Raw genomic sequence first — 24,191 nt, 5'->3', positions numbered from 1 at the left:
TATCTATGTCAAGAATTTAAAAGAAGATTATCGAACTAAATACAAAGAAGAAGGAAATAAATAATAAAAATCAGAGCAGAAATTAATTGAAATGAAAATAATTATATATTAGAAAAGGTCAGCAAAGAAAAACAGTAGTCCTTTGAAAACTGCAGCATAAAACTCCTGGCAAGTACAATCAAGGAAAAAAAAAAGAGAGAGAGAGAGAGAAAATACACAACCAATATCAGAAACAAAATGGAGATATCACTACAGATTCTATAAATATTTAAAAAGCAATCAAAATGATATTACAAATTATGCCAATAAACCTAAAATTTTAAATTAAATGGACACAACTTACCAATTTTGATATAATAAATAAAAAACAAAAATCTGTATAAGATTATGTCTACTTGAGAAAATTAATCTGTATTTAGAAAACTTCTCAAATAAAAAATTCAGTGTCCATGTGACTTTACTGAATTCCACATCATGAAAGATATAATACCAAATTAATTCCCACTCTTTCGATGAACAGAAAAATAGTAAAGAATTGCCCATTTCTTTGATGAATTCAGTATAGTATTGATAACAAAACCTAATAGCTGTGTAACGAAAAAGTAAAACTAAATACTAATTTCTCTATTAACCATAAATACAAACCCCATTGTAAGTCAGATCTAGTATATACAAAGAAATATTTTGATTCCACGATTTATTTACTATTACAATATCAATCAAACACTTCATCACATTCACAGAATAAAAGAAAAATCAGATAATTATTTAGGAAAAATCATCTGATAAAAGTAAACATAAATTTAAATAAAATTGGTAGAAATAATTAACTCAATATATGACTTTTAACAAACCAAAGATAGAAAAGAAGGTCTGTAATATGATGAAAACGACATACAAATAAAATAGACAGTATTAAATATTTAATAGGAAATGAGGAAATAGATAAGGATACCTGTTGTCACTACTTCTATTAATATTATACAAGAAATATTAATTTTATTAAAGTTTAAAATTTTATTTCTCAAAATGCAGTTTTAATGCAAAAAACGTAAGAAAGAAAATTCATAGTATAAGGACTGAAAAAGAAATAATAAAACAGTCATTATTTGCAGGTGAGATAATCATGTAAACATAAAAAATTAGGGAATTAGGGAAAATCTAAAGGAAAGTATTAGTATGCTTATAATATTACTATGATCAAGTAATTAGAATATGAAATATAAAGCTAATGCCATTTACAGTACAGCAAAGAGTAAAAAATCTATAGCTAAGGGCGGCTGGGTGGCTCAGTGGGTTAAAGCCTCTGCCTTCTGCTCAGGTCATGATGCCAGGGTCCTGGGATGGAGCCCGGCATCGGGCTCTCTGCAGAGCAGGGAGCCTGCTCCCACGCCCGCCCCACCTGCCTCTCTGCCTGCTTGTGATCTCTGTATGTCAAATAAATAAATATATAATCATTTTTTAAAAACTATAACTAAATATAACAAATGTTCAAAATCACTACACAAAAAATTATAAAACATTATTGAGAGAAATTAAATAATACCTAAATAAGTGGGAGTTTATGAATTAGACAATTTAATGTTATGAACATGAAAGTTATTTCCAAGTTGATTTACACTTAATGTAATCTTAATAAAAATCCCAGCAAGATCTTGTTACTATTTGATTGTTCTTCACTATTGTATAAAACAATAAATTAATATAATATGGAAAAAGAAAGGTAAAATTCCAAGAAGAGTCAAGAAATTTTGGCAGAAGAATTGGATAGAAGAAAACATTTATAATATGTACAACTAAAAATGGACTAGTATCCAGAATACTAAAAACAAAAAGCTATAACTCTGTAAGACAACCCCATAGAAAGACGAGCAAACTATTTGAACAGGAGGTCCACACAAGACTATAACCAAATGGACAGCAGTCAAATGAAGAGGTGCACAACCTCATTAATTATCAAGAAAATGCAAATTAAAACCACACTGGGATATTACTAAGGACATCTCAGTACGGCTAAAATGAAAATGACTGACAATATTAGCATGGACAAAAACAGGGATTAACCAGAGTCTCAAATCTTCCTGGTAAGAGACTAAGTTGGTAAAAGCATTTTGGAAAATAGTTTAGCAGTTTTGATGGCATTCAGTCATTATAACCCAGAAATCCTAACAAAATGGCCCAATGGGATGCATATATATAACATTAACAGTAGCATTGTTTGTAATAGCAAATTACTGAAAACAACTGAAATCTATCGGTGGAAACAACTGAAGTGTCCATCAACTATAAGATACATAAGTAAACTGCTATTATATTAGAACTGGAATATATCTAGCAAGGAAATCGAATGAGCTACTACTACATTTTTTAAAAATGTGAAAAAAATGTGTATGTTTTCCTTCAAGTTCAAAAGCAGGGAAGTCTACATATAGGGGTGTGGGGTTAGTTACTGGAAGTTAGCATAAGGAGTGTTGCTAGGGTGTTGCAATTATCCTATTTTTTACCTGGGTTGTGGTTACATGGACGTATTTATAAACTTTGCTATAATTTTTTGAGTTGTATAACTTAAGATTAATGCACCACTCTGTGTTTATGTGACATTCAGGATAGTATTGACTGGCAGGTTGAACCCACCTCTCCATCACACCTCCTGTCTACTAGAATGAAAACTCATGAGGAAATTTATAAATTCATGAAGATATTAAAAATAAATCAACCAAAATTTTAATATACATAATAAAATTCTGTATGTATAGAATTTTAACATCTATTGTTTTATCTCCTCTCTTTATTAGCACAGCTTTTATTAATGTTTTTAATTTTTTCTTTTTTTCTTTCATTCTGAGAGATTCTTATTAAGAAGGTAAATATATGTATTTACCTCCATCAAGGAAACGAGTTAGAACCACAATTCTCTAACTCTCCATGTCATTTATATTGAGACTACATTTCTTTGAATCATTTCCTACTACTTAATGAATGCGGTCTTGCCATCTAAACTATAATATATTCATGTTTAGTGTAACAACACTGCTTTTTCGTTTTTTAACTTTGAAAATTTGGTAAGCTCTCTCCTGTTCTGAACATTCATGCTAGAACACGTGCTACCCTCTATCTGGAATGCTCCCCACTCCCTCTCTGCCCAGCTGGGTACTTGTCAGCTTGCAGGTTTCAATCTATGTTAACACACTCTGTAATAGATCTGTTTGTGTCCTTATTCTTAGTGACAAGATTCATATAAATATGCACCCTTTCAAATACTCTTTAAAAGAAGACTAAGTTCTGTTAGTGATCATCACAAATACAGGGCAAGCAAAATGTCATGCTCTTGGCAGATGCTCAAATATTTATTTAATAAATGAATGTTAAGAAAGGTTATCAATTAGGAGAGTATTTAGATGAAGTAATAAAAACTGATGAATTGTGGCTTAAACAAATGGGAGTTTATTGTTGTCACATAAAAGTGTCTGGGGGTAGGTTGTGTTGTCAATGGCCCAGTTGCTCAGCAATGCTCTCAAGGTTTTAGGCTCTTACTCTCTTCCCTCTCTACCATCCATAGCCTTATGGATTTTATTCCTTTTTTTTTTTTTTAGAAAGAGAATTCTGGAAAGAGTGAGAAACACTGATTTTTTAATGTTTTTGTATGTTATAGAAAGAAGGAATTTTTTTTTATATTTTATTTATTTGTCAGAGAGAGAGAGAGAGAGCAAGCGAGCACAGGCAGACAGAGTGGCAGGCAGAGGCAGAGGGAGAAGCAGGCTCCCCGCCGAGCAAGGAGCCCGATGTGGGACTCAATCCCAGGACACTGGGATCATGACCTGAGCCGAAGGCAGCCGCTTAACCAACTGAGCCACCCAGGCGTCCCTGGATTTTATTCTTTATGTATGTCCCTTTATATGAGGTTTCAATAGGGTGATGTCTGGCTGCCACAGAACTAAGCATCATACTATTTCCACACCTGGATGAAGGCTGCATATAACTAGGAAGAAAAGGATTTTCTAGAAACTCCTGGTAAATGTCATTGTCCAGAACTGGGTCATATTATCACCTATGGGTACAAAAGAGGATGAGAAACTCAGTATAGCATACTTTCATACTGTTTAGTGAGAGACTGATAAGGGAGATAAGAATTGGGAATGACTTTTGGGTCAATCAACGAACCTTGTATTCTAACAAAGTCCAAATGTAGATTTCTATATATCCACATGGACATATAATAGAATTTTAAGTACTTATTGGTGGACTGATGGATTTCCAGACTTTCTATGAATATATACTCAAAACAGCACCAAACATGCTGACTTTCCCTAAAGTTCATCATTGGACAATATTCCAACCCCTTCCGTGTCCAGTCACATGAATACGTCTGAAATAATAAATGGTGCAGAAGGGATAACAAGTTTCCCTGAAAATGGAATAAAAGAACCAAAGAAATAAAGCAGAGTATAGCAAATATGTTACTTGATTTCTGCCTGGCTTTCATCAAACTTGGTAATTCCTTTTTGCTCTGGCACATGTATCATTCATTTTTCATTCAGCACAGACAAATTGAGCTATGGGACATTAGATAACAGCTATAATTTTAAATCATCTCACAGTTCACAACCTCAAGGGGTAATGTTATGACAGAATCAAATTAATCTATCTTATTTTTTTAATAATAAAACAATTCACTCTTACCTTTGTCTATTGATGGACCCTTTGATACTGACAATATCCAGACACCAGAAATGTAGTCTTACATGGAGTTATGTCTATCATTGTGGAATTCAAGGTTAGACAAATCATTAAATAATATGAGAAATTTCTGAATATTATGCCACAGGAATCCATTATGATTTTTTTTGACATTGGAAGACCTACTTCACTTAAAATCATTGTAACTAATGCTATAGTTTAATAATTCAAAATTACACTATTGAATGACTCACTAATTTTAGGCTTGTCATCATCACTTTTCCATAAAAGTGGAGTATCAGAAAAAAATCAAGGTTTTGAACAGAATAAATTCACTGCCTAGCTAATTCTAGAGTGCTAATGAGTAGTGACCTTGCCTACCTCAGTAGAAAATAACTATCTTTTCAAAACACAATCAAGGAAATATTTTAAAAATAGGTTTTTCAACTTTCCTCATTCAGTACAAAATGTTTGAAGGAAAAATAGACTATATAGTTAATAAACCAAAAAATCCATAATCTTACCAGTGGTAGGTAGGCAATCACAGACTGTGCTTTGTCACTAACCGAATGCATTGCGTCTCTCCAAACTATTTTCTTATTCTGGAGCTCTGTGTGTGATCAGACATAATTATGGAGTAGTTGTGTTTCTGTCTCTCTCCATTTACGGTCACAGAAAAATGTTGTTTGATGTTGATGTTCTGTGGAATTGTTTATGTCCAACAGAAGGACACTGCAGCTTAGTGGTGAGTGCTAGGGTGGCTTCCACTGTTAAGGGAGCTCCCATTAGTAATTTTGTCTGCCTTAGTCTCTTAATCTCCATATTTAGCCATACTGAAATGCTTGCTGACCATTCAGCACTAAAAGTTTTTTTTTAATACCATCACCTCTGCCTTTGCTGCCATTCCTGCTACGGATACCACTTCCTAAGACCACCATATGATTGCTGTTTCACTATCAATCTCAAGTCAAATATTGTCTCTTCAGAGATACCTTCCATGACTACCTTAGCCAAAGTAGCCCTCTCCTCCTTAACCATATTTAACTCAATACCACAGTGTATCTTCTGCATTACTCTTAATTCAGAATGTAGCTTTTTCTTAAAATTAAAAACTGTATATATTTCAAGTCTACAATATGTCAATTTGAGTACATATACCCAGTGAAATCATTACTATGGTAAAGCTAATTAACATGTCCATCTCCTCATACATTCACCATTTTTAGTATGTGTAGTAAGAGCACCTGAAATCTATTCTCTTAGAAAATTTTCAGTGTTTAACACAGTATTATTAATCATAGCCGTCATACTATACATTAGATCTCTAGACTTATTTATCCAATATAACTCCAACTCTGTACTCTTTGGCCAACATCTCCCTATTGCCTTCACACAGTATTTCCCATAAGTATTAATATATAATAGTCCACTATCATTGTTAATAAATTGTCTGTTAAGGTAATAGATTTTTTCTTCTTTGATTCTAGAGTTATTTCAGGTAGATTTGGTAAGAATCATCAGAATCAGTCCCATGGAATCTTTTGCCTCTGGTATTTGTCCAATGTGAAACCAGTGACAACAAAATATTCTAACTAGCTTAAGCCTGGGTCACATACCTTACAGCATGTTCCCACTCCCAGCTTATGAGATAGTAACTCTATTAATTCTATGAAAGAAGAAAATCTGGGAAAAAGATGAAGATAGTTTAGGTAATCAGAGGTTTTGATTAGAAGTTGGTGGGATCTGTTGTATTTTTGCTTTTATTAAAACGTTTTTAAGGAGGAGTCAAGATGGCGGAGAAGTAGCAGGCTGAGACGACATCGGGTAGCAGGAGATCAGCTAGATAGCTTATCTAACCATTGTGAACACCTACAAATCCAACGGGAAATCAAAGAGAAGAAGAGCAACAATCCCAGAAACAGAAAATCGATCACTTTCTGAAAGGTAGGACCTGCGGAGAAGTGAATCCAAAGCGACGGGAAGATAGACCCTGGGGGGAGGGGCCGGCACCCGGCAAGCGGCGGAGCGACGGAGCACAAAATCGGGACTTTTAAAAGTCGGCTCCACTGGGAGACATCGCTCCAGAGGCTAAACTGGGGGGAAACCCAGGCGGGGTCAGCATAACCCCAGGACCCGCGGGGTCACAGAAGGACTGGGGGTGTCTGAGTGCTGCAGAGCTCGCAGTTATTAGAGCGGGGAAGCCGGCTATAGCGACAAAGCCGAGGAGTGAGCTCTAAGCCCAGGGTTACCTTGTGCCGGTCGCAGGCTGGGTGGGCTCGGAGCGCGGCCGGAGGCCACGGAGACAAAAGCGACCCGGCGCTTTTCTCCAGCTCCAACAATTGACTGCTTTCCTCGAGGCGCGACCGCAAGCCAGGGAGGCGGGGCTATTGGGCGCTTTGCTCTGAGAGCGCACTGAGGAGCGGAACCCCAAGCTCTTGGCTCCTCCGGGCCGAGAGATTGGGAGGCCGCCATCTTCATTCCCGTCCTCCGGAACTCTACGGAAAGCGCTCAGGGAACAAAAGCTCCCGAAAGCAAACCCGAGCGGATTCCTTAGCCCGGCCCCTGGCAAGGGCGGTGCAATTCCGCCTGCGGCAAGGACACTTGAGAATCACAACAACAGGCCCCTCCCCCAGAAGATCAACAAGAAACCGATCCAAAACCAACTTCAGTCACCAAGAACAGCGGAATTCCACAGCAGGAGAAAGCAAATCCTACCTGGACAAAATGACAAGGCGGAAAAACTCACCTCAAAAAAAAGAACAAGAGGCCGTACCGAAGGCTGGAGACCTAATCAATACAGACATAGGTAGCATGACAGATCTAGAGTTCAGAATGACAATTCTCAAGGTTCTAGCCGGGCTCGAAAAAGGCATAGAAGATATTAGAGAAACCCTCTCCGGAGAGATAAAAGCCCTTTCTGGAGAAATAAAAGAACTAAAATCTAACCAAGTTGAAATCAAAAAAGCTATTCATGAGGTGCAATCAAAAATGGAAGCTCTCACTGCCAGGATAAATGAGGCAGAAGAAAGAATTAGTGACATAGAAGACCAAATGACAGAGAATAAAGAAGCTGAGCAAAAGAGAGACAAACAACTACTGGAACATGAGGAGAGGATTCGAGAGATAAGTGACACCATAAGACGACACAACATTAGAATAATTGGGATTCCAGAAGAAGAAGAAAGAGAGAGGGGAGCAGAAGGTATATTGGAGACAATTATTGGAGAGAATTTCCCTAATATGGCGAAGGGAACAAACATCAAAATCCAGGAGATGCTAAGAACGCCCCTCAAAATCAATAAAAATAGGTCCACACCTCGTCACCTGATAGTAAAATTTACAAGTCTTAGCGACAAAGAGAAAATCCTGAAAGCAGCCCGGGAAAAGAAGTCTGTAACATACAAGGGTAAAAACATTAGATTGGCAGCGGACCTATCCACAGAGACCTGGCAGGCCAGAAAGAACTGGCATGATATATTCAGAGCACTAAACGAGAAAAACATGCAGCCAAGAATACTATATCCGGCTAGGCTATCATTGAAAATAGAAGGAGAGATAAAGAGCTTCCAGGACAAACAAAAGCTGAAAGAATTTGCAAACACCAAACCAGCTCTACAGGAAATATTGAAAGGGGTCCTCTAAGCAAAGAGAGACCCTAAAAGTAGTAGATCAGAAAGAAACAGAAACAATATACAGTAACAATCACCTTACAGGCAATACAATGGCACTAAATTCATATCTCTCAATAGTTACCCTGAATGTTAACGGGCTAAATGCCCCAATCAAAAGACACAGGGTATCAGAATGGATAAAAAAACAAAACCCATCAATATGCTGCCTACAAGAAACTCATTTTAGACCCGAAGACACCTCCAGATTTAAAGTGAGGGGGTGGAAAACAATGTACCATGCTAATGGACATCAGAAGAAAGCTGGGGTGGCAATCCTTATATCAGATCAATTAGATTTTAAGCCAAACACTATAATAAGAGATTAGGAAGGACACTATATCATACTCAAAGGGTCTGTCCAACAAGAAGATCTAACAATCTTAAATATCTATGCCCCTAACATGGGAGCAGCCAACTATATAAACCAATTAGTAACAAAATCAAAGAAATACATCGACAGTAATACAATAATAGCAGGGGACTTTAACACTCCCCTCACTGAAATGGACAGATCATCTAAGCAAAAGATCAACAAGGAAATAAAGGCCTTAAATGACACACTGGACCAGATGGACATCACAGATCTATTCAGAACATTCCATCCCAAAGCAACAGAATATACATTCTTCTCTAGTGCACATGGAACATTCTCCAGAATAGACCACATCCTGGGTCATAAATCAGGTCTCAATCGGTACCAAAAGATCGAGATCATTCCCTGCATATTTTCAGACCACAATGCTCTGAAGCTCGAACTCAATCACAAGAGGAAATTTGGAAAGAACGCAAATACATGGAGACTAAACAGCATCCTTTTAAAAAATGAATGGGTCAACCAGGAAATTAAAGAAGAATTGAAAAAATTCATGGAAACAAATGATAATGAAAACACAACAGTTCAAAATCTGTGGGACACAACAAAGGCAGTCCTGAGAGGAAAATATATAGCAGTGCAAGCCTTTCTCAAGAAACAAGAAAGGTCTCAAATACACAACCTAACCCTACACCTAAAGGAGCTGGAGAGAGAACAACAAAGAAAGCCTAAACCCAGCAGGAGAAGAGAAATCATAAAGATCAGAGCAGAAATCAATGAAATAGAAACTAAAAAAACAATAGAACAAATCAACAAAACTAGGAGCTGGTTCTTTGAAAGAATTAATAAGATTGATAAGCCCCTGGCCAGACTTATCAAAAAGAAAAGAGAAAGGACGCAAATAAATAAAATCATGAATGAAAGAGGAGAGATCACAACCAACACCAAAGAAATACAAACAATTATAAGAACATACTACGAGCAACTCTATGGCAACAAATTTGACAACCTGGAAGAAATGGATACATTTCTAGAGATGTATAAACTACCACAACTGAACCAGGAAGAAATAGATAACCTGAACAGACCCATAACCAGTAAGGAGATTGAAACAGTCATCAAAAATCTCCAAACAAACAAAAGTCCAGGACCAGACGGCTTCCCAGGGGAATTCTACCAAACATTTAAAGAAGAATTAATTCCTATTCTCCTGAAACTGTTCCAAAAAATAGAAATGGAAGGAAAACTTCCAAACTCATTCTATGAGGCCAGCATCACCTTGATCCCAAAACCAGACAAGGATCCCACCAAAAAAGAGAATTACAGACCAATATCCTTGATGAACACAGATGCGAAAATTCTCACCAAAATACTGGCCAATAGGATCCAACAGTACGTTAAAAGGATTATTCACCACGACCAAGTGGGATTTATTCCAGGGCTGCAAGGTTGGTTCAACATCCGCAAATCCATCAATGTGATACAATACATTAATAAAAGAAAGAGTAAGAACCATATGATACTCTCAATAGATGCTGAAAAAGCGTTTGACAAAGTGCAGCATCCCTTCCTGATTAAAACTCTTCAAAGTGTAGGGATAGAAGGCACATACCTCAACATTATCAAAGCCATCTATGAAAAACCCACCGCAAATATCATTCTCAATGGAGAAAAACTGAAAGCTTTTCCGCTAAGGTCAGGAACACGGCAGGGATGTCCGTTATCACCACTGCTGTTCAATATAGTACTAGAAGTCCTAGCCTCAGCAATCAGACAACAAAAAGAAATTAAAGGCATCCAAATCGGCAAAGAAGAAGTCAAACTATCACTCTTTGCAGATGATATGATACTATATGTGGAAAACCCAAAAGGCTCCACTCCAAAACTGCTAGAACTTATACAGGAATTCAGTAAAGTGTCAGGATATAAAGTCAATGCACAGAAATCAGTCGCATTTCTTTACACTAACAACAAGACAGAAGAAAGAGAAATTGAGGAGTCGGTCCCATTTACAATCGTACCCAAAACCATAAGATACCTAGGAATAAATCTAACCAAAGAGGCAAAGAATCTATACTCAGAAAACTATAAAGTACTCATGAAAGAAATTGAGGAAGACACAAAGAAATGGAAAAATATTCCATGCTCATGGATTGGAAGAACAAATATTGTGAAAATGTCTATTCTACCTAAAGCAATCTACACATTTAATGCAATCCCTATCAAAATCCCATCCATTTTTTTTTAAAGAAATAGAACAAATAATCCTAAAATTTATATGGAACCAGAAAAGACCTCGAATAGCCAAAGGAATATTGAAAAAGAAAGCCAAAGTCGGTGGTATCACAATTCCAGACTTCAAGCTCTATTACAAAGCTGTCATCATCAAGACAGTATGGTACTGGCACAAAAACAGACATATAGATCAATGGAACAGAATAGAGAGCCCAGAAATAGACCCTCAACTCTATGGTCAACTAATCTTTGACAAAGCAGGAAAGAATATCCAATGGAAAAAAGACAGCCTCTTCAACAAATGGTGCTGGGAAAATTGGACAGCCACATGCAGAAAAATGAAATTGGACTATTTCCTTACACCACACACGAAAATAGACTCAAAGTGGATGAAGGACCTCAATGTGCGAAAGGAATCTATCAAAATCCTTGAGGACAATGCAGGCAGCAACCTCTTTGACCTCCACCGCAGCAACTTCTTCCTAGGAACATCGCCAAAGGCAACAGAAGCAAGGGCAAAAATGAACTATTGGGATTTCATCAAGATCAAAAGCTTTTGCACAGCAAAAGAAACAGTGAACAAAACCAAAAGACAACTGACAGAATGGGAGAAGATACTTGCAAACGACATATCAGATAAAGGGCTCGTATCCAAAATCTATAAAGAGCTTATCAAACTCAATACCCAAAGAACAAATAATCCAGTCAAGAAATGGGCAGAGGACATGAAAAGACATTTCTGCAAGGAAGACATCCAGATGGCCAACAGACACATGAAAAAATGCTCCACATCACTTGGCATCAGGGAAATACAAATCAAAACCACAATGAGATACCACCTCACACCAGTCAGAATGGCTAAAATTAACAAGTCAAGAAATGACAGATGCTGGCGAGGATGCGGAGAGAGGGGAACCCTCCTACACTGTTGGTGGGAATGCAAGCTGGTGCAACCACTCTGGAAAACAGTGTGGAGGTTCCTCAAAAAACTGAAAATAGAGCTACCCTACGACCCAGCAATTGCACTCCTGGGTATATATCCTAAAGATACAAACGTGGTGCTCCGAAGGGGCACATGCACCCGAATGTTTATAGCAGCAATGTCCACAATAGCCAAACTGTGGAAAGCGCCTAGATGTCCATCAACAGATGAATGGTTAAAGAAGATGTGGTATATATACACAATGGAATACTATGCAGCCATCAAAAGACATGAAATCTTGCCATTTGCGACGACGTGGATGGAACTAGAGGGTATCATGCTTAGCGAAATAAGTCAATCGGAGAAATATAACTATCATATGATCTCTTTGATATGAGGAAGTGGAGATGCAAGGTGGGGGGGTTTGGGGGGAGGTAGGAAAAGAAAAAATGAAAAGATGGGATTGGGAGGAAGACAAACCATAAAAGACTCAATCTCAAGAAACAGACTGAGGGTTGCGGGGGGGAAGGGGGACGGGAGAGGGTGGTGGGGAAATGGACATTGGGGAGGGTATGGGCTATGATGAGTGCTGTGAAATGTGTAAACCAGACGATTCACAGACCTGTACCCCTGGGGATAAAAATACATTATATGTTTATTAAAATAAAAAAATTTAAAAAAAAAAAATAAAAAAAAAAAAATAAAAAAAATAAAAAAAAAAAAAAACGTTTTTAAAATACCACCCAAACTAGATAAAAATAATGCTTTTACATCATTGACAACAGAGTTGACATAGTGCTGACACTACAATTGACTGGTTACTTTTTGCACAAATGCTTGTACAATCTCAGTGAGATTCAATCTCTGAAAATTCAAGGACTGCTTTTCCATCTCTTTCACAACCTCTCCCATTCTTTCCTATTAACACACTGGCATAGATCTTCTTACATCTAATGGTCATTTCTCATTTCCCCTTCTCCTTCATGCCTTGAATAGGCCCTGAATGTGAACAATCATACATTCTCAGTTGTTCTCCTGGCACAAGTAACAAGCACCTCAACACCGTACAAATTGTAAGTTCTAGACATGTGGATATTTTTCAGGTCAGGACAAAAGCACTCACAATAAAAAAGAAAATAAAATCCAAAAATAAAGTTTCTAGTTAACTAGTTATCTTCAGCTAAACTACTTTTTTTCAGACTAGACTCCCTCCCTCTCTCTCTCCTCTTATAAGTTGTCATGATGTTTCTGTGTTTTCACAAGCAAAACACACACTTAGTCTATTTACAAGCCTGCTTAATGTTTTCTCAGTAAACATGAATACTGGACACAGAAAATCTGACCTGATTCAAATCTGACATTTACTTTATTGGTCCCAAGAGGATATGTCTTTCCTGATCTTCTCTACATGCCCAAATATTCTGAACACTCTTTTCCCCCCAAATTCTTGCTGATATACAGCACACATGATCAAGTAAAAGAATCATTCTTTCTTTTTAGAAAAAGAAAAATATTCTGAAGTTGTAGAGAAGAGAAGCCAATCACCATCCATCACCCACATCTTCACTAAGATGTCTGAATGTGGGTAATGTGGATTTGAAACACAAAGAGATAACCTATGTGCTGGTGTGGCTCTGTCTACAGAGATGGTATAGCTTAATGGATGACGGTCATGAGCCCAGCTCTGGAGCAAGATGTCAAGGCTCTACCATCAACAAACTCAGCACCCTGATCTGTAAAAGAGCAATGCAAGTATTACCTACCTCATAGAATTAGAGTATGGATCAAATAGATTTAGACATTAAAAACATTTCAGATAGGTACTCACTACATCTTAGACATATTATCACCGATGGTTTATCCATCATTGTGACAGGATAATGTGTGAAGTATTTCATTTTTTCCTATATTTAATTCTAAGGTCTACCAACATTTAATATAAGGGATATAAATTTGACTCTGCCTCATGATGGACAATCACCAAGCAAATATTTAGTTTTTGAATTCCAAAATCTCAGGTCAAAATGCAAGACAGACTTTGTCTCTTTCTTGTTATTTAATCATAATCTAGATAAATAGGCCTGGGTAGCTTTTCTTCAAATATAAACTAGTGGGTAGTGTGTGAGGGGCCAGTCATTGTAGACATTACTGAAGATACCAGAAAATGCAAACCCTACTCCTATATCCTATTCCCTCTTAAAAATCTGCAGAAGGAAGAAGCAATGTAACCCAGGGGATCTGGGGAAATTCCAGAACAATGGCACACGTCTTTAGTGTAGGTCAGGAAGCATCCAGCATGGCACCTCATGGTCCAAGCATCACTGCATGAGGTATCCAGGCAAAGTGACCTGAGAGCATCCCATTTATCCCAGGGTTCGCTAAAGAGCATGCATTTTCAACAAATGAGAGAGAGGGATCAAGAGACCTTAAAAGTCTCAATACTAGAAAGAGAGACCACCAGAAAAAGAATGTAACATGCAACTTGAGCTGGAAATAGGATGAGGAAATGGTTCCATCTTAATTAACATCATCACTGTAGGGAAAACCACTCTAGAATGAAAGCAATGAGTCCTCTCAAGAAATGTGCAGAATGACCATATGTAAGGATGAAATGAAATGAGTCATATTTCAACAAAAGACAGATTAAGTAACCAACTATTAAGAAGGAAGATTTACGCATAGTAACTCCAGACAGGAAATAACTCATGTATCCTTCAACTGATGAAAAGATAAACAAATTGCAATATATATAAATGCTCAGCCTAAACAGAAATGATTACTGACACAACATGTAAATACATTTCTTTCAAGGCAGAAAAGCAGTGGTGTCTTCAGATTTTACCACATAGAGCCTTCTTCAAGCTCCCAGGCCTCATTTTCCCTTGAAATGTAAACATATAACTCTAGAATTAGGTAAATCCCTCTGGTGCTCTCACTCTATATACAGTGAAAAATTAACTTCCCAAGACTTGCTCTTAGCCTACAATTCCATGTTTTCAGCAAAATTTATTCAGAAAGTTCCAATTCTGCATAAACACAAATATATGTTCTTTATACCACAAAACTACAAACCATTATTTCTGATGGACCTAGACACAGAAAATTTCAAGAAAATATTTCAAAATCAAATCTAGCAATGTAGAAAAAGAATAATACACCATAACTAAGAGAGGTTTATCTGAGTAATGCAAGGCTGGTTGAATATATGAAAATCAATCAATCCACTCTATTGCAAGCTTGGAGAAAAACTACATGACCATATCCTGATACAGAAAAAGCATTTGATGAAATTCAGCATCCATTCATGATTAAAATTCTGAGCAAATGGAATGGGAGTTAACTTCCTCAGCCTGATAAAAGATGTCTCTATTGAAATACTACTCAACAATAAAAAGAAACAAGGTATTAATGCACACAAAACTTCAATTTCAAATGCATTGACCTGACTATAAGAAGGCAGTCCCAAAAAGTTACGTACTATATAATTCCTTTTACATGTCACTCTCGAAAATACAAAATTACAGTTTGGGAATGTAGATCAGTGGTTAGAGATAGGAAATAGTGTAAGTGTTGAGAGATACCTCAAACACAGGGATACCTGGGATGATGAAACTATTATGTATTCTGATTGTGGTGTTAGCTATACTAATTTTTTTTTAAGATTTTATTTTATTTATTTGACAGAGAGAGAGATAGAATCACAAGTAGGCAGAGCAGCAGGCAGAGAGAGAGGGAGAAGCAGGCTCCCCGCTGAGCAGAGAGCCCGATGTGGGGCTCGATCCCAGGACCCTGAGATCATGACCTGAGCCAAAGGCAGAGGCTTAACCCACTGAGCCACCCAGGTACCCCTACACTAATCTTTTTATATAGCAAAAGCATAGAAATTTATGCTGAAAACAATAGTAAAAAATAAGTTCATTTAAATTCCTCTTACTTTTAAGGGATGGCTGGATGGCTCAGTTGGTTAAGCATCTCCCTTTGGCTCAGGTCATGATGCCAGGGCCCTGGGATCAAGTCCTGCATGGGGCTCTTTGCTCAGGAAGGAGCCTGCTTCTCCCTGTCTACTGCTCCCCCTGCTTGTGTGCTCTCTCTCTCTCTCTGACAAGTAAATAAATAAAATCTTTAAAAAAAAATAAAGTAAATTCCTCTTACTTTTTAAAAAACAGTTCTCAGGGCATTACTGACTCATGCCTTTAATGTCAGTGTTTTGTGATTTCCCACATATTTTCTGCCCCCTTTAAAATATTTTCAATTTTTCAATCTATTAATACCATACTAAACAATAACTATGTGGCAAGCACTTTTCTAGATTCTTAGTGGTATTAAACAAAAATAAAAATGATGGTCTCTGTGGGTGTTTTTTTTCCTCTTGATACTTTGGAACATTATCTTTATTACTTTATCCTCTGACAACAATTCAAAATGCTTAACTGGTTTTTGGTCTGTTTTGTTTTGCCTTTTTTTTTCTTCCCCAAGGCGTTTACCCAGTTACTAACATACTGACAATATAGGAACTTGTATGTGTCTTCTTTCCATGGATTCCATATTCCTATGTACTTTCATGACTGTCTATAACTTCATCCAATTAAACTCAATAGCTACTAGTAACCACTGTTTTCTGGGAACTAACTGGGCTTAAAATGCTTCCACATTGCTGGAAAATAAACCTTATTTCCATGAAATAAAGAGTCACAACTATATAATAAAAAGTTGAGTTTTTATTATTATAAACATGAGTGTTTTTTACCCATCTGTTAACACAGGGACATAAAGCTTAGGAGGTCACTGAAGAGGAAAATATTTGTTCCTTAATTTCTGTGAGCTCCACTACAGGTAGAATCTCCTCTTTACATTTAAAACCATGCTAGCTAATATTTACAGATATAAAGAGTTAATGTTAATATATTTAGGTAGATCAATTGTGTTGTGGGTTTTTAAAGAATAAGTCTTATCTTCAAAATGTACTTTTGAAATGTTTACTGATGAAATAAAATGGCATTTGGATTTGCTTCAAAATTACTTGTAAAGAAGGGAGAAGTTGGTCAGGGTACAAATGAAACAAGAGTGAGTATTAGTTGATAACCGTTTAACCTGGGAAATGAATACAGAAGACTTCATTATATTTGCTCCACCTTTGTACACAATTGGTATGATCTGTAATAAAAATGTTTTAAAAAAGAAAAATAGTTAAAATTGTTCTACTGCAAGAAACTTTTCATACCTTATCAGAGTTATAGTCTGCTTAACTAAAAAATACCCAATTTTAATGCAGTTCAACAAATATTCAATATGTAAACTTTGGCAGCCACCAAAAGTTGCTTGCAATGTAAACACGGAAACACAAATAGCTTTGAGCTCAGAATTGTGTTTAACCGAGAAACAACAATTTATACACACAGTGTTTGGAACAAGGCATGTGTTCATTACCACATATTTAAGTCAAGCCTGTGGTAAGGCCAGTCCACTCCTAGGTCCTTCTCATACCTAGGCTAATCCAGAAAGAGAGAAGAGATGACCTCACCCACAGAATGTCGGAGCATCAGAGGGGCCTCACCTGCTTTGGAGATGGGTCTCTGGGCAGCCTATTTCCTGGGAGGTCACTCTTCCCTCATAGTGTAGTTTAACCTCCACGCAGAACATCCCCTCAGCATCCATATCAGCCACAGGCAAGTGGCTATAAAGATCCCCGAAATATTTGGGCATAGATGATACTTAATAGGATAGAAACACAAGAAGTTTTGAGCAATAGGTGCTTTGTTTGAGTCCAAAGTGTAAATAAAATGTATAGGTACTTGGATCCCTTTGGGTTAACCGTGGAAGCCCCTTCAACAAATTTTTCAGCTTGACATTTGGCCAGTGGCTTCTACAAGAAACACTGTGAACCTCTTTTAAGCCTTCACATATGCAATAGTACCTCCCTCAATACTCTTTCACTTAGCTGCAGCCCTCAGCATTAGCTAATGAATGTTTTGCCTGTCATTTTAAACACAAAGTCATTCATATTACAGTAAATAAAACAAGCACAAAGCCACTTCTGCCGTTTCCATATTTAGCTTTGTGTTTCTGGATGTTACTGCCTCTGCAGAAGGTTTGTTGGCACAATTCCTTCTAAACTGGAAGTTGGTGGATTCCTAATTCATTCAACCAGTACTGATTGGGCAGCTCCTTTGTGTCAAGGTCTGTTCTACATCCCTGTGTACCCAACAAGAGAGTTTCCTTCCCCATGGAGTTTACATCAAGAGAAATAGATGATATATAAGTAAATAATTAAGATAATCACAGACTTGCATAAGTGCCTTGCAGGGGAAAAGCAGAATGATATGATAGAGGAAAATTTTGTGTGTATGTTGTGGGAGGTGCCCACCTCCACAAAGAAATGCCCTCTCTAAAAGATGGTGTTTTTAACTGAGACCTGAAGTGTGAGAAGATGTCAGCCATGAGAAACATCAGAGGAGGCACACACAAAGTAAAGGAAACACCATGTCCCAAAGTCCTAAGACAGTAAAGAACTGGGTTATTTAAGAATCAGAAAGGAGCTCTGTGTGGATGAAACTTTACAAGACTAGGGAACAGACAAAAATAAGGCAGATCATGTAAGCCTTCTAAGCTAGCTTAGTGAGTCCAGATTTTATGTTTAGTACAGTGGGAAGCTGTTGAAGAGTCTTACACAGGGTTGTGAGATGATAATTAATATTAATGTAACAGCACTTTGCAATACTGTGGAGACTATATTACAGAAGAGCCATAGGGGAAGCTTAGGTATGAAGCTGTTGAATCCCTATGGGAGAAATATAAGAGGGACTTACTTTAGAGAAGATAGAGAAACATGGACAGAATAAAGATATATTTTAGAGCTATGGTTGCTGACTTATTAGATATGAATAACCAAGAATTGGGAGGAATCAAAGATAACTTTTTGCTTTCTGCTTATGTTGGATGGCAGTGCTGTTACTGAAATGGTAAGGGTACCGCACGGTTGGAGAAGTGACATCAAAGATTATGACATCTATGGAAATTTTTAACCAACTATGTTAACGAGACAGTTGTATGCATAACTGATTTGTACTCAGGTTGAATCCAAGTGTAGTGATATCAAATAGTGAATCTTTAGCATGTAGATAATTTTAAAATTTCATTTCTATCATTTTAAATCTTAGAAATGAATAGTGTCGCCTAAAGAAAGAGTAGAGCTAGAGAAGGAACATAATCCTAAACACAATTAGTACAGGGTGAGCACTCAGAAAGCAGACTGAGAATATGGCACTGGGGAGGTGGGAAGAAACCCAGCAAAGTCATGGAGAAACCAGAAGAAAATGTGGTTTGGGTCCAGAAAGTCGAATGTCATTTCACTTGTACTGGATCAATAATAGCCCCGTTTAGCCCCCTTTAATTCACAGTCCCCACAGAATAAAATAGATTTTTATCTCTATCACTCTTACTCTTATTCCATTCAATGGATTTCCAATTATCTAAAAAAACATTCCAAGTCCCTGGGTTTCCTTCTCAACATCATGCTGATGGGATCCTCATCAAGTCTGAGCTAGCCTCACTGTCTTTCTTTGCACCAAAAGATGTTATCGTCCATGGCTTTTCCTTATGTTTTTCCCTGTACTTGAAATTCCACTCCTACAGCTTTTTATATTTGGCAATATTCCAATCATCTATCAATAAATATTGGCTGACAAACTGGAATGATTAACTTGAAAAAAACCCAGCTGTGAAATACGGTTTTTTTGAAAGAGTAAACATGTCTAGTGAGCTTGCATCTCATTGCCTTCTGCCGTTGCATAATTCTGGACCTGTAACTCCAGCGGAAGGAAAGACCAGTGTTCTAGAGAGTTGCTGAGTCTGGCAATGCATGCAGGTGAGCATCCGACCTAAGTATTCCTCTCCAACACACGAGCACATCTGTGCTTAGCTTATCAGTCTCATTTTCCCTCCTGTATGAGGCTAAACTTGAATACTCTTATCAACGCTGAATCCCATCGAGGTCTCTGCCTCTTGCCCTCTTGTCATTACTATCCCAAAAAGTACCAGTGTCACATCCAAATCTTCTCCCTACTCACACTCTTAGATCATGTCCTTCCTCTTTTTCCAGATTGCATCCTGTGCCCTGTTTCCTTTTCTGTGATTTCTGAGGCCCCTTCCAGCTCTGACATTCCGTATGTAATTAGAGTGCTGCACGTGATCTGTCTACAAATACAGCAGGAGTTCAGAGGTTAGAGTAATTGAAGAAAGTTTCCTAGAGGAAATGTGGGGATTGAATAGGGTCTTGGGTAATGGGAAGAATTTAAACTGTCAGAAAAGATTGTCCCAGGCTGGAGGAACCGCATGACTCAAAGCAGGGAGGTGAGAAAAAAAGATGTGTGCAGAGTGACTGATGAGAGATAAACTTGACTGGTATAGTGTGTATGGATCTGGGATTCTGAAAAAAAAGCCTGATTCAAAAACAAATAATAATAAATAGGAAATAAACAAGCACCTGAGGGTGACTGAAATGAAATCTGGGCTTAGAAATGGCAACGATATTCTGCCCTAGGATTTAAAAAAGAGTTTAGAAGCCAAGGGAAAGTCTGAATTGAGAAATTTAGGATGAATTCATAACTCTACTATAAACTCACTTTCTGGAGTTGAAGAATCACTTTAGTGGGTTTCAATATACCTAATTATGCAGCATGGATGAAATACTCTATATGAATTGTTTTTAGGGCCTGACCCATACCTAAAGAGAGGTCCTTAGCTGGGTAGTTATGCCACCAAAAATAGAAAGGTGACTGGATCATTCAATCTTCACTGTAGTTATGTAAAAGAGCAGGACACAAGGAGGTTTATATCACAGTTCAAGTCATTATTTAGACTTGTTAATAAAGGAAGGTGGAGGGCGGGAGGGAAGGATGGAGGGAGAGAGGGGAAGAGAGAGGGAAGAAAAGGAAAGGAGAGGAGAGGAAAGGAATTTTAGTCATGCCCTAGCCTAAATGTTGGCCTTTTACATCACAAAAATTAGACACTCTCCTCACGGCAAAACACGTCAGTTACTACTGACAGAAAAAGACAAATCCTTATTTTCCAAAACTTGAAATTTATGGCTAATTAATAAAAAATAAAATACTTTTTTAACGTAGATACTATCTGCATAAGGTTTAAGAATGCATATGCAGTCTTTAAAAGAAACTGAAGAAGGAAGGAAGTAACATCTAACGGGCACCATATGCTTCGTACAGTTCCAGGTGCCTAACAAACATCACACCTTTAATCAGTACAGCAAACCACAGGAATAATAAGTTTTTAGTAATAATAACATAAGAGTAATGATATTTTTTCTCATGAAAAAGGAAGCTGATATTCAAAGCTTAAATGATTTACCAATTTATCCCAACTTGAAAATGGCAGAGCTGCGGTATGAATTCGGTGAATACCATACTCCCTAGCCTTCATGACTGCCACTCACACATGCACACTTTCCACCTCAAAACAGGCCAAATTAAAGTATGCTCAGAAAGCCAGCTGCATCTGGGGCGCCTGGGTGGCTCAGTGGGTTAAAGCCTCTGCCTTCGGCTCAGGTCATGATCTCAGCGTCCTGGGATCAAGCCCCGAAACGGGCTCTCTGCTCAGCAGGGAGCCTGCTTCCTCCCTTCTCTCTCTGCCTGCCTCTCTGCCTACTTGTGATCTGTCTGTCAAATAAATAAATAAAATCTTTAAAAAAAAAAAAAAAGAAAGAAAGCCAGCTGCATCCAAATCGCCTGGGAAACTTGTTAAAAACCAACATCTCAGAACCTACCTCAGACCACCTTTACTGTAACATGTTCAGGTGATTCTGGTGTGCATGAAAAGTTTGAAGCAATGAAAAAATCAAACTACTTCCTATAAGTCACATAGTATAAATGCCTCATGAACTTTTTAAATGAATTCTTCCAAACTACCAACTTGGTGTATGAGCCTCTATTTTCTCAAAATCCAGTATCTCAAAATTAAAACTGAAGCCATTGGCTACCATACTTTATTTTCCAAAATAAGGTTTTTAAAGACAAGCCTTCTTAAAGAACTGAACCGAAAAACTGAAGAATGGCCAGTGAGTGGAGACATAAATAAAACAAAATTTCGAAGATGGAAATGTATTGGCTGATCTGAGAGGTTAATAGAATATGCATAAATCAGAAACAGGAAAGGAGTGACAAGATTAAGACTGGTCAAGAAAGAATCTCAGGGACTCAAGTCATGTACATATTTTTAAAATCAAATATGTTGGGGGCCTTGGGTGGCTCAGTGGGTTAAGCCTCTGCCTTCAGCTCAAGTCATGATCTCAGGGTCCCGGGGTTGAGCCCCACATCAGGCTCTCTGCTCAGCAGAGAACCTACTTCCCCCTCTCTTTCTCTGCCTGCCTCTCTGCCTACCTGTGATCTCTCTCTGTCAAATAAATAAATAAAATCTTAAATAATTAATTAATTAAAAAATATGTTGAGATATAATTTGCATAAAAATAAAATAAATCTATGTAAATGTAGGGTTTGATGAGGTTTGTTTTTTTTCCCCCAAATCAATACAACCTTTACTGTATCTTTAAATTATCACAAGTAAGTGTGAAAAATCACCTGGCACCTTGCTGTTTCAGTAGCTGGACAACTTAGACCTTATTCATCAGCCTGCTGGACTTTTCCTTTTTCAGAAACACAGATTCCAAACATTTTCTGATATCCTTATTTCTTAACCATTGTGGCTTGCTGAATCAAAGCAGCTGAGTTTGATACGAGTTCCAATGTCATTTTCTTCAGGAATTAACTCATCTTTCTGGGCTTGAGATACTGAACAAGCAACACCTGGCCTCATCTGACCCCTATCGATGTACTTTTCACCCAGGAAATTTTGAATTTCAACAGCAGAACCATCCTCCTGAATAACAACATTGATGGAGAAACGAGCATACATGGACCTCATCTTGTAACGAAAGCTGAGTGTAATGCCCCGATCGTGTTCTGTATGTGACTGCAGATAGTGGGAGCAGTAGCCGGTTCTTTTCTATTCCATTGACCATTTGTCAACTCGGAGCCTCTTCTTATTCTTTCCAAAGATACTGAGTTCTACAATGATATGATTGTTGTCCCTTTACGGGGTTGCTCTGGGGCTCTTCACAGTATAGTGTGTCCATTCCTTCTGAGTCTCATCGCTGCGAATGGTCTTCACTCTGAGAGAAGATGCCGCAGAAAGAGAGCTGATGAGTCTTGACAAATGCATACAATCATGTAATTCCAAACATGATCACTATAAAGAACATTTCTATCACCCTGCAAAGTTCTCTTGTGCCCCTTTTCAGTCAATACTCCTCACCTCTGGCCCCAAGCAACCACCAACTGGCTTAATTATTTCACTTCTAAAATGTCATATAAATGGAATCATACAGTATATGAAATCTTGTGGGTCCATGTTGTTGCTTAGAACCAGTAGTCTGTTCCCTTTAATTGATGTAGTATTCCATTATATAGATACACCACAATTTATTCATCAATTTTTTTTAAGATTTTATTTATTTATTTGACAGAGATCACAGGTGGGCAGAGAGAGAGGAGGGAGGCAGGCTCCCTGCTAAAAGCCTGATGTGGGGCTCGATCCCAGGACCCTGAGATCATGACCTGAGCCGAAGGCAGAGGCTTAACCCACTGAGCCACCCAGGTGCCCCATCAGTTCAATTCTTGATGACTACATGGTGACTACATGATGACTACATAGTCTGGAGTTACTATGAGTAAAGCATCTATGAACATTCCGGTGAAAGTCTTTGTTTGGACATATATTTTCATGGAATTGTGGTTACATAATACATGTAGTTTAAATTCATTAAAAAAAACCTGTCAAACTGCTTTCCAGAATGGTTGGGCAATTTAACAATCTTACCAGCAATGAATGATAATTCCATTTGCTACACATCCACACCAACAGTTGGCATTGTCAGTATTTAATTATTCTATTGGGCATGGACAGATATCTCAAAGTATTTTAGTTTACACTTTTTGCATGATCAACGATGTTGAGTATTTTTATATGCTCCTTGGCCATTCATATATCTCCCTTTTTGAAGTGTCTGTTCAAAACTGTTAGCCATTTTTGAAAATTCTATCTTCTAATTATTGAATGAGTTTTAAAAATTAAATCTGTATGTAACACCTTTGTCAAATAAATGTGTTGCAAATACTTCTTACTAGTTTGTGGCTTATCTTTTCATTTTCTTTTTTTTTTCTTTTTTAAAGATTTTATTTATTTATTTGACAGAGAGAGATCACAAGTAGGCAGAGAGGCAGGCAGAGAGAGAGGAGGAAGCAGGCTTCCTGCTGAGCAGAGAGCCCAATGTGGGGCTCGATCCCAGGACCCTGGGATCATGACC

General features: G+C 37.6%; 1 pseudogene across 1 annotated transcript; it reads right to left on the bottom strand.

Moving 5' to 3' along the window:
- Window positions 1–22,446: 22,446 nt before the first annotated feature.
- On the bottom strand, window positions 22,447–23,047 carry LOC308349120 (large ribosomal subunit protein uL6-like; annotated as a pseudogene). Its single transcript has one exon. The product of its transcript is annotated as a large ribosomal subunit protein uL6-like (transcript).
- Between the last annotated feature and the right edge of the window lie 1,144 nt (window positions 23,048–24,191).

The sequence above is a fragment of the Martes martes genome (genome assembly GCF_963455335.1).
Source record: "Martes martes genome assembly, chromosome: 9".
Taxonomy (NCBI): domain Eukaryota; kingdom Metazoa; phylum Chordata; class Mammalia; order Carnivora; family Mustelidae; genus Martes; species Martes martes.
This window is presented reverse-complemented; position numbering and strand designations above follow the sequence as displayed.